The following is a 13,785-nucleotide window of genomic DNA, read 5'->3' as shown; positions in this document are numbered from 1 at the left end:
TGAAGTAGCACTTCCTGATATCTAGCCTAAACCTACCCTCTGCCAGCTTGTGACCATTATTCTTGGTCACAACACAATGGCCCCTTCTCACTTCAAGAAGATTTACTTCTTGTTAGCTTATTCACCCCAAGTCATCTCAGCTGGGACTTGAACCTAGAGCTCCCGCATGGTAGGCAGGAATGCTGCCACACAGCCACCATTGGTGATACTAGTACTGGTTTTGAAATTGTTAGAGGTGCCTCGTGGTGGACACATGAGGCAGCTCGGTACCTAATTTCATTTGAGGGTTTTGGCCACAATACACAAAGTATGACTTAAAGCACTTCTGAATACTTTATGCTAGGGTCATATCATCCTTTTTATAGCTCGAGGGACCCACCATTGTGACTAGTAAAGAATCTTCCTTTACTGAAGGAAGGCAAAGATAAGATGAAAATATTACAAAGCAATACATATTTGCAGTATACATTTGTCACTGCAGTTCCATTACTGGGTCCTGATATTAATGAAACACTGGGGGTTGCCAACCCCTGTTGGAATGACAAAATTCTGTGTATTGTTATTGGGCAAAATCAATAAAAACATGAAAGAGAAAGTAAGTCATTCCATAACACCGTGGGAGTCCCTGTTGCTATAGATGTGTGTAGGCACCCATTAGCAATGATGGAAGTTACAAGTATGAATCCACAGGAAAAATAAATCCCCTCTACATTTATAGATTTGTAAACTCTATGGAAACGTGAGAATGATTTTTCTTTCCATTGAAAACTCAGGTTTTATCACATTTGATTGCTCTCAAATGAATTTGCTACCCAGTTAAATATTGGTCATGGTACTACTGAGAAAATATTTATAATGCTGAGCTGAAGAATGCTTTCCTGTTTTGAAAAAACATGTTAAAATGAGCGCTGCAGTGAACTGATCAGAGAAGAGACTGCTGGTTCTATTTAGCTACTGCAGCTGTTGCTGCACCAAAGCAGTCACTGAAAGCAGCACCAAGTGTCAGATACAGAGAGCAGCTTGGAAGAAGTGCCTGGCAAGGTTGGCTTTTTATCTGTACTATTTCTGTAAATCATGTCACAAATAGAGCTCAAGCTAGGAAAGAGGGTTCAGAAGGGAGGGTGTTATCATCATAGTATTATTTTAAGAAAATCCTTTTTTTTCTTCTGGTGGATCACAGTCTGTTAAGAAGTCAGGGGAAAGACATCTTTTTTTTTACAAAATAGTACATAAATATGCTTGTGAACTAAATGTAAGATAATAATAAAGGTGGTCATTGGAGATGGTATTTACAGGGATGGAATACAGCTACAAAAGACTATAATTTCAGTTGTCAACTTAAAATACACACTGTGAGCATGTTTTAAACTGACAGTACATCAAACTTACTTGCTTTGGGATTTTATTTTCTTTTAAGGCAAAAGAAAGCTGACTTACTGGATACGTTTTTCCAGTCCTACACAGCTCTTGTTAAAATATTGATGTAAATGTTTTGCTGCCCACTCTCGCTCCTCGCATACGTGTGGTACAGAGGTCAACATGCAGAAGACGCACAGAGTTATTTCAGCTGCTCTCACTACCTTACATGCTCTGCTAAGCATATCAACAATTTGGCCAGTACTGTCACATATTCAAGAATAGGGTGGAAACCCCCTCCAGGGTTTCTAAAGTTATTTTCTCTTAAGACTGTAAAACTCAAATGCCCAAGATAAATAAACTTCTTTTGAGTTTGTTATCCTGGTACTTAGAGGCGTTTAAACTGTTCCAAGATGCAGATGCATTTCATTCTTGATTTTAGAGTCCACCTTACATAATGCACATAGTAAAATAATGGAGAGTTTAATTAAAAAACAGAGCAACATTCCATGTCCATGTGTTTATACTGGGATTTTTGAGGGGTGTGGGGGGGACAACATATTACCATTCACCAGCTAGTTTCTGAAGCCTTTTTTTGGACTTGGATTGGCTGGATTCACTTGGAGTTGAATAAGGTTGCCAAGAAGACCTTTAGCTGGTCTGTATATGATTCCCTGCTATTTTTAATATAAATGTAATATTTTAAATCTATCTCTTGTGTCCGAAACCAGATTGTGTCCTAAGCAGCTGTGTTTAAATTGTAAAAATGCACCCTTGTGTCTGGTTTCACATCTGGTAACACCCAACTAAAGTAATTAAATGAGGTTTCAAAAAAGCCACAATATTATATATATATAAAAATTATTACAACAGTATTTGACTTCCAACTATATTCAGTAAAGATTTTATAAGTAGCTGGGCACTTGGTTATTTCTAAAGGTGTTGATCAAAATACATAATATTGAAAGTAAAGGCAAGCTTGTAAATGGATGGAGATTGGATAACATTAAGTTACCATAATTGCTAGTCATCAGTATGTCTCCACTTTGATGTCAACTATGTGCTTTCTTTTTTGTTTCAGAGAGGAAGAAACTTCAAAAGCTTTAATTTCAAGACAATAAAGGTCTCACGTTATTATGTGTACAAGCTTTGTCTGCAACTGGGAAAAAGTTATAGCATGGTAAGATATAAAGGAAGGTAAAATGGTGCTAACTATTCTTGTGAGTGACATATACATTGTACACATGCATGTTATATTACTACATGTATTGCTATGTTTGATAAGTAAGTACCTAAAGTATATGTATATTGTGAAAAGATTAAATCTGTCATGTTTCCACATTTCTACTAAATGTATTTATATATACATTTGTGTTTGATATAAAATAATTTAAATCTATTGCAATATATTACAATTTTAATATATATTAACAATTATATTAACACACAACATATATCATTACAAATGTATATCAACACAGTGAGGACTAAGTCATAAAGTAGTCATTTGTAGTCATATACCCTTCAGGTCAGTAGACCTGAATAGTTTTCACAGGTGCAGGTAAAGGAAGAAGTAGTGAAATGTATGTACCTATTTCCAATTTGAATTTATTTTGCCATAAAAATTGCTACTAGAATGAAAACCTTCTGGCTGAATGTGAATGCCACTGCTCAGTTTCAAGGCCCCAGTCATTTGACATTAATGAGAGTCTTTATAATGATTTCAACAAGCTTTAGCTCCAGCTTCAAAAGATGGTAAAAATTCAACTTAATTTAAAAGATTAAATAGCACATTATTGTTAGGAGTTGGGGAAGCATGAGGACCTTTAGTAATAATACACTGAGGAAAGAATGGAGAAAGATACAGAAAAGAATAATTTGTATAGAGCTCTAAAAATAATGTTTGGTGCTTCAGTTTGTCAAATTGAAAATTAGAAAAAAATCAGTTTACATTGACTGAAATTATTATTTTGTTGTTGTTTTTCCTTGCCACCCCAAAGAAACAAAAATGAAATGTTGAAATAGCAAGTGTTCCTACTCCACTGAACATCACATACAATATAATTTTTAAAAAATCTAGATATTATCATGATTAGTACTCTCTGGATAAGATAGTTAAGTATTATACATCTACTAATAAAAGTCAATCAACTTTTCAGGGCTGATCTTATAAAATGCTGGGTACTGACCAGCGCCCTGCTCAAGACAAGATCATCCCTGACTAAAAATCATCCCAGCAAAGTTTCTGTCTAACCTGCTCTTGAAAATTTCCAAGGATGCAGATTCCACAATTTCTCAAAGTGGCCTGTTCCAATCCTTGACCACCCTGATAATTCTCTTAATCTTTAACCTAAATTTCCCATGCTGAAGTTTAAGGCCATTTCTCCTAGTTCTGTCCCCTAAAGCCACAGAGAAAAGCCCAGCTCCATTCTCTCTATAATCACCCTTCATGCCTTTGAAGATTGTTATCAAATCCCTCTTCAGTCTTCTCTTCTCAAGACTAAATAACCCCACTTCTTTCAGTCTTTCCTCCTAAGTCTCGCTTCTCAGTCCCCTAATCATTTTTGTTGCTTTGTGCTGGACTTTTTCTCAACAGTCCACATCCTTCTTGAAGTGTGGGACCCAGAACTGGGCACAGCATTCCAGGTAAGGCTTCACTGGTGCTGAAGAGTGGAAGAATCACGCCTCTTGATTTGCAAGTGACATTCATTTTAATACAACCAAATATGCTGTTGGCCCTTTTTTTTTTGGCAACAAGAGCACATTGTTGGTGCATATTTATATTATAGTTTACTGTATTCCCAGATCCTTCCCTGCAGTACTGCAGCCTAACAAGTCATTCCTCAGTCTGTATTTGTGCATGCAGTTATTCCATCCCAAGTGCAGGACTTTTTACTTTTCCTTGTTGAATCTCATTTGATTGATTGCAGACCATTTCTCCAGTTTATGCACGTAATTCTGGATCCCAGCCTATCCTCCGGTGTATCTGCAGCTCCGCCCAACATGGTTGTTTCATGTTATTTGCTTTATGTCAGAGGGACCATGAACTGCTTAATTTGGGCAATACTGTAAATGTTGCAAGAAAAAAAGCTCTGAAACTGGGAAGATTCCATTTGATTGCAGTTATGACTAGCCAGAGTACCTTTTGCATCTTTATTTAATTTGTATATGCATAGCAGAGGAAAAACAGATTATTTTGGATATGGGTAATGATAAAAAAATCCTGTTAAAATCAAGTCCAAAAATCATTTTTCCTTTAGATTCTTAAATATGGATATATGTTTACCTAGCTCTGGACTTTTTAGCTTGTATCCACAATTTTTGCCATAGCAAAAATGAGCTAAAAGATGACTCTGAAGCTTCTAGTATTATATTACATATAGGCTGCTTGCAGATATTAAAAAACCCAAAACCATGCTATGCCAGAAGCAGCAGTGTGGTACTTCAACCCAGCTCTGAAGCTTCTGTATAGATTGGGCATGTCAGCGGGGCTTTTGGGTGCTCTTATCTAAAGCTGATTCAATCAGCTATCAGATAAAAGCACCAACCCCCCTGACCCCCACTAAAGTACCTGGACTATACAGATGTTAAGAGAGCTGGGTCAAACTAACACACTGCCTCTTTTGGTCATGTACTGGGCTCAACCCAGGAATGTGCCGAGTTTGCCATGCCGTTTTTGGATTTTTTTAACATCTGCAAGTAGCCGCAATTATGTGATTACTGAACTGAGCTTCCCTAAAGCCATTTATGAAAAAAGACTGTATTTTAAAGTACTTCCTTAGGATTGATTCAATACTCTGATTTCTCATTTAAATAAAGCACCTGTTGAAGTTTGTTGTCCAATTAAGGAATGTGAGATCAGGCCCTATTCATTGAAGTCAATGGGAGTTTTGCTTGAAGAAGGACTGAATAAGGACTACATGATTTGGCCCTGAATATCTGAAGTCTATTATTTACATTTGCATTACAGGAAATATATTTTACTATTAAAATCCCAGAGTTTCAATAAGAGTAAAAGGCAACACTATCTTATTGTGGGAACCAAATAGATCAAAACTTTTTCAGAAGTTCCTTAATTGTGGCTTAGTTTTGTGCCAGCTGTTGTTTTAATACTATAAACGGAAGAAAACAACACTTGGGTGGACATTTAATTCGGTCTCTGCAATAGCAAACATTAACCACGGGCCTACTATTGGACCACCTGCAATGTGTTAGTCATTAGAAAGGTCGCTGTTACTGAACATTTTAAACTGTGAATAGCTTCAGATTAAATTAGGTGTAAAAAAAGTCATTTCCTCTCAGTGATAAACTAAAACACCTGCAACACAGCTCAAGTTTACCATGAGAGATATAAACTATTGCTCTGAAGATATACCATTTAAGAATGCACAAAAGCTGAGTTTTGTTGGATAAGAATTTACTGATCTTTATTATTATGGAGTTGCCAGGTACAGTGATTATAGGCACAGCTAGCCAGTTAGAATTAGGTTATATTATGCTCTAGTAAATACAAAGTATAAATTATGTGTGTATTAATTATATATCCTCTCATGTTTCTCATTAATCTTCCTATCTCTTTTAAAAAGTGTGTTTGATTATTTGACCGCATCCTCTCTTCATTATAATAAGAAATCCAGCACCTTCAAGCTGAATGGAAGATGCATATATTTCAGTTGTTTCTACCACAAATATTTATTGGACCATTAGAAAAAAAATGACTTAAGTTGCATGTTGCACTGTTTGCCTGGGTGCCAAGCTACTCTATTATGCCTCTGGTTGCAACTCTTAGGGTACATGTAGATGTTGCATTTAGATCAATCAAACTAGGGTACATATATTTGGAGAGTTTAGACTGGGCAAAAGTGGCCGACCAGATGTAACTTAATTCACCTGAGGAGGTGCACTACATAGATTGGCCTAACTCATGCCCAATCTTACCTAATATGTATATATGTTCAGAGTGCAGCTCCAGGGCTGGGAAATTCCAGGCACTTGCTGCTTTTCCTATCCCCCACCACCCTGACTAAGCTATTTTTAGTCTTCCGACTCACCAAGCCCTGGACAGACAACCCCACCATGTGGATCCACCAACTGCCCATGTGCACTCACCAGCCCCCCGTCAATCTCACCCACCTTTTCCCTCCACCTCGACTTACTTATTAGAGCATGGCCCTGGCATGGCTCCCAGTGCTGGTGAATATCTGTACAAGCAGGACCTAATCTATCATCACATGGCTTAAAATAAGTCACATGATCATGAATTATGCATGTGCATGTAACCTTAAAAGCAAGTGCATTCTCTACTACTCATACTTTGTTTATATATATGTATTACTATATAAGGACTGTTACATACTGTATCTATATATTCTTGCATCCTTTCCATTTACATCTTCATCTCATCAGAACAGAATTTTGGTTTCCCTAACATCTCTGGGCCTACTTGCTGCTGTATCGAGTGATTTTTGCATTTACTAGGGGTTAAAAGCAGCTGAGTGAGATGGACAGGAAACAAAGCTACAAGTGGAGAATCAGGGTTTTTTTTACATGTGTTTAAGACCTATAAAAATAGATACCAACCAGAAGCACTTGCAGTAGTTTTGTCTCTCTGAAAGCTATTTTTACCACTTAGGTAAAAAAAAAAAAAAAGTCAATTTAGTGCAACTTACAATGAAGAATTAGAAGGTGGTATGGGAAAGTCTTAGTTGAAACAAGAGATGGCTTTCTTTAATATTATGTCACCGCCCCATTGGTTTCCTTATATTACATTTCCATATTGCATTTTTATGGACCTTCAGAGCAGGAGTTATACTAGAACTAGACTATTCACTTCTGGATTTGGGTTTATATGCCCTCTGTATTGTGCCATTTTAAGATAATTTTATAATGCTGAAGTCTCTTTAATTATTGAGTTTAAAAAAAATAATCCAGAAATAGAAACCCTGTTTCTTGATTTTCAGTATCATCTCCAGCCCACAGGCCCTTAATCACTCCCCCAGGCAAAACCCCAAATAGCATTCTGTTTCCATTTTTCTATGACATCTCTACTTGTACAAACCTCAGTAGCCACACTGACAGACTAAATGAAACTAGGGAAGAGAAAAGACTCAGTCCTTAACCTTCATATAATTTCTTTATGACAGATTTACAGATTTGGCAATGTTAACAATCAACATAGCATCTTCCTATACTGAACCATTTTACATTTCTATAATTCCTCCCTGATGTCTGTTGCAGGGAGTACAATAAGGGAACTGATCAGGGGGCTTAGGTGTCTCTTTAATAATGCTGGAAGTAAGGGAATCAAGCAGGAGGAACTTGCATTCCTGCTTGCAGACAAAGATCTCAACCTGGTTGGTCAAACAGAAACCTGGTGGGCAACGTTCCCACTAACATGCACATGTGCACAGCCAAGCACAACTAAAAGTTTGTCCATGCACTAACTTTTCAAGGCCATGGACCAGGAGAGGAGCTGAAGGTAAGTTCTGAGGTGAAGTGGGTGCAGGGGACTGGTGCGGGTTCCTCCTGCTCCAGGGAACTTCTCTACTCCCCCACATCACCTCGGGGAGTGAAGAGGCATGTAACATCAGGGCCAGGGAGTAGAGCATTTCCCCAGAGCCAGCACAGCCTGTGGAGCAGTTTCCCAGACCTGGTGGAGCCTCACTTGGGGCAAGCAGTGGCTCCTCCCTGAGGTGAGGCAAGGGGCTGGCACAGGCTCCGCCAGCTCCGGGGAACTGCTCACGGACTCTGCCAACTCTGGGGAAGTGCTCCACTCCCTGGCCCTGATGCCACATGCCTCCTCACTCACTGAGGTGATGCGGGGGAGTGGAGTAGTTCCCTGGAGCTGACAAAGCCAGCTCCAGGCCCCAGCCCCCACCACCTGCCCTGGGTGAGGAGTGAGGAACTTACCTTCGGTAAGTGTCCCAGGCTGCACCAAAAGGAGGCGGCAGGACTAAAGTGGTGTGCACACGGACCAAAGCAGTGCACTCACAGACCGAAATACATAGAGAGCAGGAAGAAGGTGCAGGGTAACATAGGGTCGCTACAGAATGGACTAGGGCAACTCATAACTGATAGGATGGAAAGAGAAGAGCTCTTAAATAATTCCTTTGCTTTTGTTTTTCTGCACACAGATACAAATACACCTCCCAATAAGTCTTTTAGTCTGGAGTGAGAGTAATACCAATGTACCAATGGTTAGCACTGACCTAGTGAAGGGGCACTTGGAAGGGTTGGATGTACTTAAGTCAGCAGGCCCCAATGATCTTTATCCAAGGGTACTAAAGGAATTGTTCGATGATATAGCAAAACCACTGGTGCAACTGTTTGAGCACTCATGGCACTTGGGACAGGTCCCAGAGGATTGGAAAAGGGCCATCGTGGTTCTTATTTTCAAGAAGGGGAGGAAGGAGGACCCAGGTAATTATAGGCCAGTTAGCCTCCCCTCTATTCTCAGCAAGACTTTAGAAAAAATCATAAAGGATCATATTTGCAGGTGGTGAGCAGGTAATACAATGTTAAGGGGCAACCAGCATGGGTTTATAGCAGGTAGATCCTGCCTGACTAACCTGATCTCTTTATGAAAAGGTCACAAAGTGCTTAGATGCAGGAAGTAGACATTATTTACCTGTATTTTAAAAAGGCTTTTGACACAGTGTCATATCCAGCTTTTATGAAGAAACTGAGTAGCTGTGATGTGGATTTTCTCGCAGTAAGGTGGGTGAAAAAAACTGACTTATGGGACACACCCAGAGAGTGGTGGTGGATGGGTCGGTTTCTCCCTGGAGGGATCTGGGCAGTGGTGTCCCCCAAGGCTCTGTCTTTGGACCAGTACTGTTTAATATCTTCATCAGCGATTTGGAAGAAGGTGTTGAAAGCACCTTGTCCAAATTCACAGATGATATTAAACTATGGGGTATAGTAAACACACAGGAGGGCAGGGAGCAAATTCAAGTGGATTTGGATAGACTGGGGAAATGGCAGATCAGAATAGGATGCAATTTATCAAGGATAAATGTAAGGCGTTGCACCTGGGGAGAAAGAATCTCCAACACACCTATAGACTGGGGGGGTACCATTCTGAGTACCACAACAATGGAAAGAGATCTTGGAGTCCTGGTCAATGCAAAAATGAACACGAGGCGCCAGTGTGACAAGATAATAAGAAAGGCTAACTGCATTCTTTCTTGCATCATCAGGTGCATCACAAGCAAGTCTAGGGAAGTGATAATTCCCCTCTGTGCAGCATTGGTGAGACCGCAGATGAAGTACTGCATCCAGTTTTGGGTGCTGCACTTCAAGAGGGATGTGGATAACCTTGATAGGGTTCAGAGAAGGGCTACTCGTATGGTTGAGGGCCTACAGGTAAGACCCTATGAAGACAGACTGAGGGACCAAAATCTCTTCCACCTCTGCAAGAGAAGGCTGAGAGATGATCTTCTGGCTGCTAACAAACTCATCGGGGGGAGGGGAAGGGGTCAGCAGGGAATAGGGGACACTCTGTTCACCAGGGCACCCCTCGGGGTTACCAGAAATAATGGCCATAAACTGAAGGAGAATAGATTTAGATTGGACATAAGGAAGAAATTATTTGTGGTAAGGGTTGTTAAAATATGGAATGGGCTTCCAAGGGAGGTGGTGCTTTCCCCTACCTTGGAGGTGTGCAAGAAGAGATCAGACAGGCATCTGGCTGGAGTTACTTAACCCTAGCGCTCTTTCCTGCGGACCCCATGATTTACCAGGTTCCTTCTGACCCTAGAAATCTATGAAATCTATGAAAAGCCAGGTTTTTTTGCATATTCATTATGAGGTAAAGTGTCTGTCTGTGGACATCTCCAGCGAAATGTAGGCACAAAATGGGTGTCACACTTTAAATGCCCAACTCATAAAGTCCTTGCAAACTAACTAAACAGAAAGTTCCAAAACAAAGTTTACTGCATATCAATGTCTATGTGGTCAAATGAGCAAAGAACTAAACACAAGCTCTGTTGTCTATGTATGAAAAAATCTCGATTATTCGTAATTCCAAACTTGTAAATGATCAGGTAGAGTAAAAGTGTCACGCTGGCTTTAAGTAGTGTCACTGGGTGCATCTACAAATTCAATAATGCACAGTAGTTACTGCACATTTAGTTTAGTACTTGCTTAGTGGAGTACTAACTAAATGCACAGTGGCTACAATTATTGCACAGTAGCACCAGTGCATAGTTTTTTAATGACACTGTGCAGTAGCCTAATATTACTGCACAGTAGCATATTAGCACAGTTTTTGCCCGGCATGCTACTGTACACTGTTATTAAGCCATTATGCACTAAACGTCTTGTGTTGATGCACCCATTATCACCATAGTCAATGGAGTTTATGAAAATAAAACTTACTAAAAGCTTTTGAAGAATGAATCCTGCAGAATTTGGTGCTAAACAGTACAGATCAATCAATTAGGAGTGTATTTGCCTTCAAGTTCTAGGTCTGCTGTGCTTCCTTTGCAGTTAGTGGGCTTTGCCATGTTCTACCAGCTGAAGGGCTGGTATATTTTAGAGTTTATTACTTATGTCTTTTTGTTTGAATCTGAAGTAGTTCAGTACTTCAGCTTTTCATATTCCAACCTGTTATTATCAATCATCTTGTTAAAGACAAAGTCTGCCTCCCAAGTGGCTTCTTTCAATAGGCTATAAAGCCAAGTATTGGTGTGCTAACAGAAATGACTGCATTAATGTGGGAACCACCTAACCTTTTTCCAATGTCACATCATACCATTTGTTCTGTGGTTATGGGCAGCTTTCTTGTATTGCCTATCAAGCCCAGATAATAAAATGTTGAGTTCTACTTAATAATATCCTCCTTGTTTGTCTCTAGGCAGATGCTGTCAACAGGAATGGTCACACATTTTGCAGCTAATGACCTGGCATTATACAGCTGCTTTTGGTGAAGGCCAGTTTGTCATAGGTTGTTGAATACAAGAATGAGTGGGTAACTTAATTTAATACTTAAAGGCAATCACTAATTATTTTCACATGTAGTGATAATTCTATGGGATATTTAAAAATTATAAGAAAACAACTGTTTCAGTAACATTTATATTTTTAGTAACAGACTTAAGTCCTAGTAACTGAGGTTTAGCCTAAGTAAGGACTTCATCATCTGGCTCTTTTTTTTTTAAATAAGGTTAAAAAAGTACAAATGAAAACAGAAGTGCAGAATTTAAAATACAAACAAAATATAAAATACAAGAAACACCATCGGTTCTATTAATGCATTGTGTATCAACTGAGTTAGCCCACAATTAACCTTAGAGATCATAAACAAACTAGGCATCTGAGCAGTTTTGGATCCACAATTTAGATTATTTTTTAAATATGAATATAATTAATCTCACTTATATTCTAATTAGAAAAGTTAAAAGTGAAATTTCCACTTACTGATTTAACTGTTTGAAGTGTGATCTGGCCAAAAGCTAAACTAAGAGAGGACACTGAAACTGAAATAAAATCTTCATGATATATGGTTACCCAGGAAAAAAGGAGGTTATTCATAGCACTTTTTGTTTAATATCTGTGTAATGTACCAAGTTGTTTGGCATCAAGACTTTGGATGATAGAAAGATACCTAGTTTGAAGACTAATTTCTTGGACAATGTCTCTTGGCAATGCAATGGTTAGTGCATTTCTGAAAAAAATAGCTGAGAAGACAATACTATCTGGATACAGTTTCTTTCTCTCTGCATTATATAGGTTTTGCAGGTGCAGAGCTCAACTATACCATGCAATCTTTTTGAGAACTGAAGTCTTCTGACAGCCACCTGATGCACATTTGGACACGTACTGAATAGAAAAGATAGAATTCCAGAGCTCTCTTAGGTTGAAGGATATTGTAACAAAGTGGTGCTCAGTTTCCAGCCAGTGAACAGCTACTAATCCATGGATTCTAGATTATCATAGATTTTGAGAATGAAGCTCAAGATGGAAGACTGATGATCCTGAAAATACCTTGTTTTGTGAGGTGCTCCACAGAATTTGGGCAAAGAATTACCAAGAACCAGTGTCATAGATGTATATAAACAGCTTATAATGTAAGACTGAGACAGAATGACAGCAGGGAAGATATTCACAAATTAGTTTGGAACCTACTGAATTAGTTTAGAATGCTATGTGAGAGCAGTATCTGACTGTCTCTTGTGCAATGAATCACATTGTCAGTGTTTAATGTATAATAAACATACAACCACAGGAAAGCAGGGCTATGGGATATGATTGACCTGCCAATAAAGTAATCAAATAGAATTTGCATGGAGAAGACCTGGTATAATAGTGGGCAACAAAGCAGCATTCCTAGGGAGAAAAACTTGAAGTTTATAGGTTCACTAAAATAAATTTAAACTAAAGGAAACAATGGGTGGGGGATGTTTTGGGCTGTATACTGCACAGGGAATATCAATGCAGGGCGTGTCCCTTCTGGAGCATGGAAAACTGGAAAGTGGAGTTTTTGAGTCAATCTGTTTGTTCAGAAACGTGAGGCTTGTGGGAAAGGCTTGAATTGATTACAAAATGGCTAATCCTTATCCATGTTAAACCTGCAACCTGGATGTATTTCCTTCTAGACTATATTTTCTCAATTCATTACATGACAATAAATATCTCTCTGTTTCCCAGAGATTTTATTTTCTTATTTTGTCATCCCCCTAGTCCTTTTTTTCCAATGTTACTTTAAATGCAATTACAAAATATATAATACTAACCTGTCAATACTTACTATCAAGATTTTTCTTGGCCCTAATTTAGTACCCCCTTAAGCTCTGTTAAATTTATTGAATGTGAACTCTATGCTCACATAATACTGTATTCTATTTGAATACATGTTCTGTGTTTTTTCTTAACTTTCACTTCTCTCTGTCTCTCTCCTGTTCTCTCTTTCCTGCTCTTTCTCTCTCACTCTTCCTCTCTCCTTATACATGTTTGGATATTTTTTCTGCTAAGGAGCTTTTTATGTTTTGTGGTATAAATGCATACTTGGACATATACCAGAACTTTACTATTTCTGCTAATAGTTTTAGCATTTGATTTGTAAACTAGACAGAAGTAATCTTATTTTCACAATTGACTTGTAATCCGGGTGTACCAGAGTGTGTACTCCCCTCTCCAATAGAAGAGGACAGTCAGCAGGGCATATGTGCTGGAGACGGAAACTGCAGCTTGCCTGCATTTTCCCCTTCTCCTGTGTCTCTGTAGAGGAAGACCAGGACACAGTAGCTTAACTATATACATGGTTTATTCAGGTGCAGAATTAAAGGGGATGGGATAAAATAACTTGATATATGATAAACATTTACATATAATATGTTCAAGTCAGCAAATAACAGAACAGGTAACTATAGCAGTCCCTAAGACTCACAAGAGAAACCTCGTCCATGGATCCCCAGAGGGTAAGTATGT

The 13,785-nt window shown here is 38.7% G+C and overlaps 1 long non-coding RNA gene across 1 annotated transcript; it reads left to right on the top strand.

Annotated features, from left to right (window-relative positions):
* The first annotated feature begins 972 nt into the window (after positions 1-972).
* On the top strand, positions 973-9,589 carry LOC109310785. Its single transcript, XR_002101313.1, has 3 exons — positions 973-1,041; positions 2,438-2,536; positions 9,555-9,589. It is a non-coding gene; the product is annotated as an uncharacterized LOC109310785 (long non-coding RNA).
* Positions 9,590-13,785: the final 4,196 nt, after the last annotated feature.

The sequence above is a fragment of the Crocodylus porosus genome, unplaced genomic scaffold (assembly GCF_001723895.1).
Source record: "Crocodylus porosus isolate Cpor-Errol unplaced genomic scaffold, CroPor_comp1, whole genome shotgun sequence".
Taxonomy (NCBI): domain Eukaryota; kingdom Metazoa; phylum Chordata; order Crocodylia; family Crocodylidae; genus Crocodylus; species Crocodylus porosus.
Note: the sequence above shows the minus strand (reverse complement) of the source record. Positions and strands in the feature narration are given on the sequence as shown.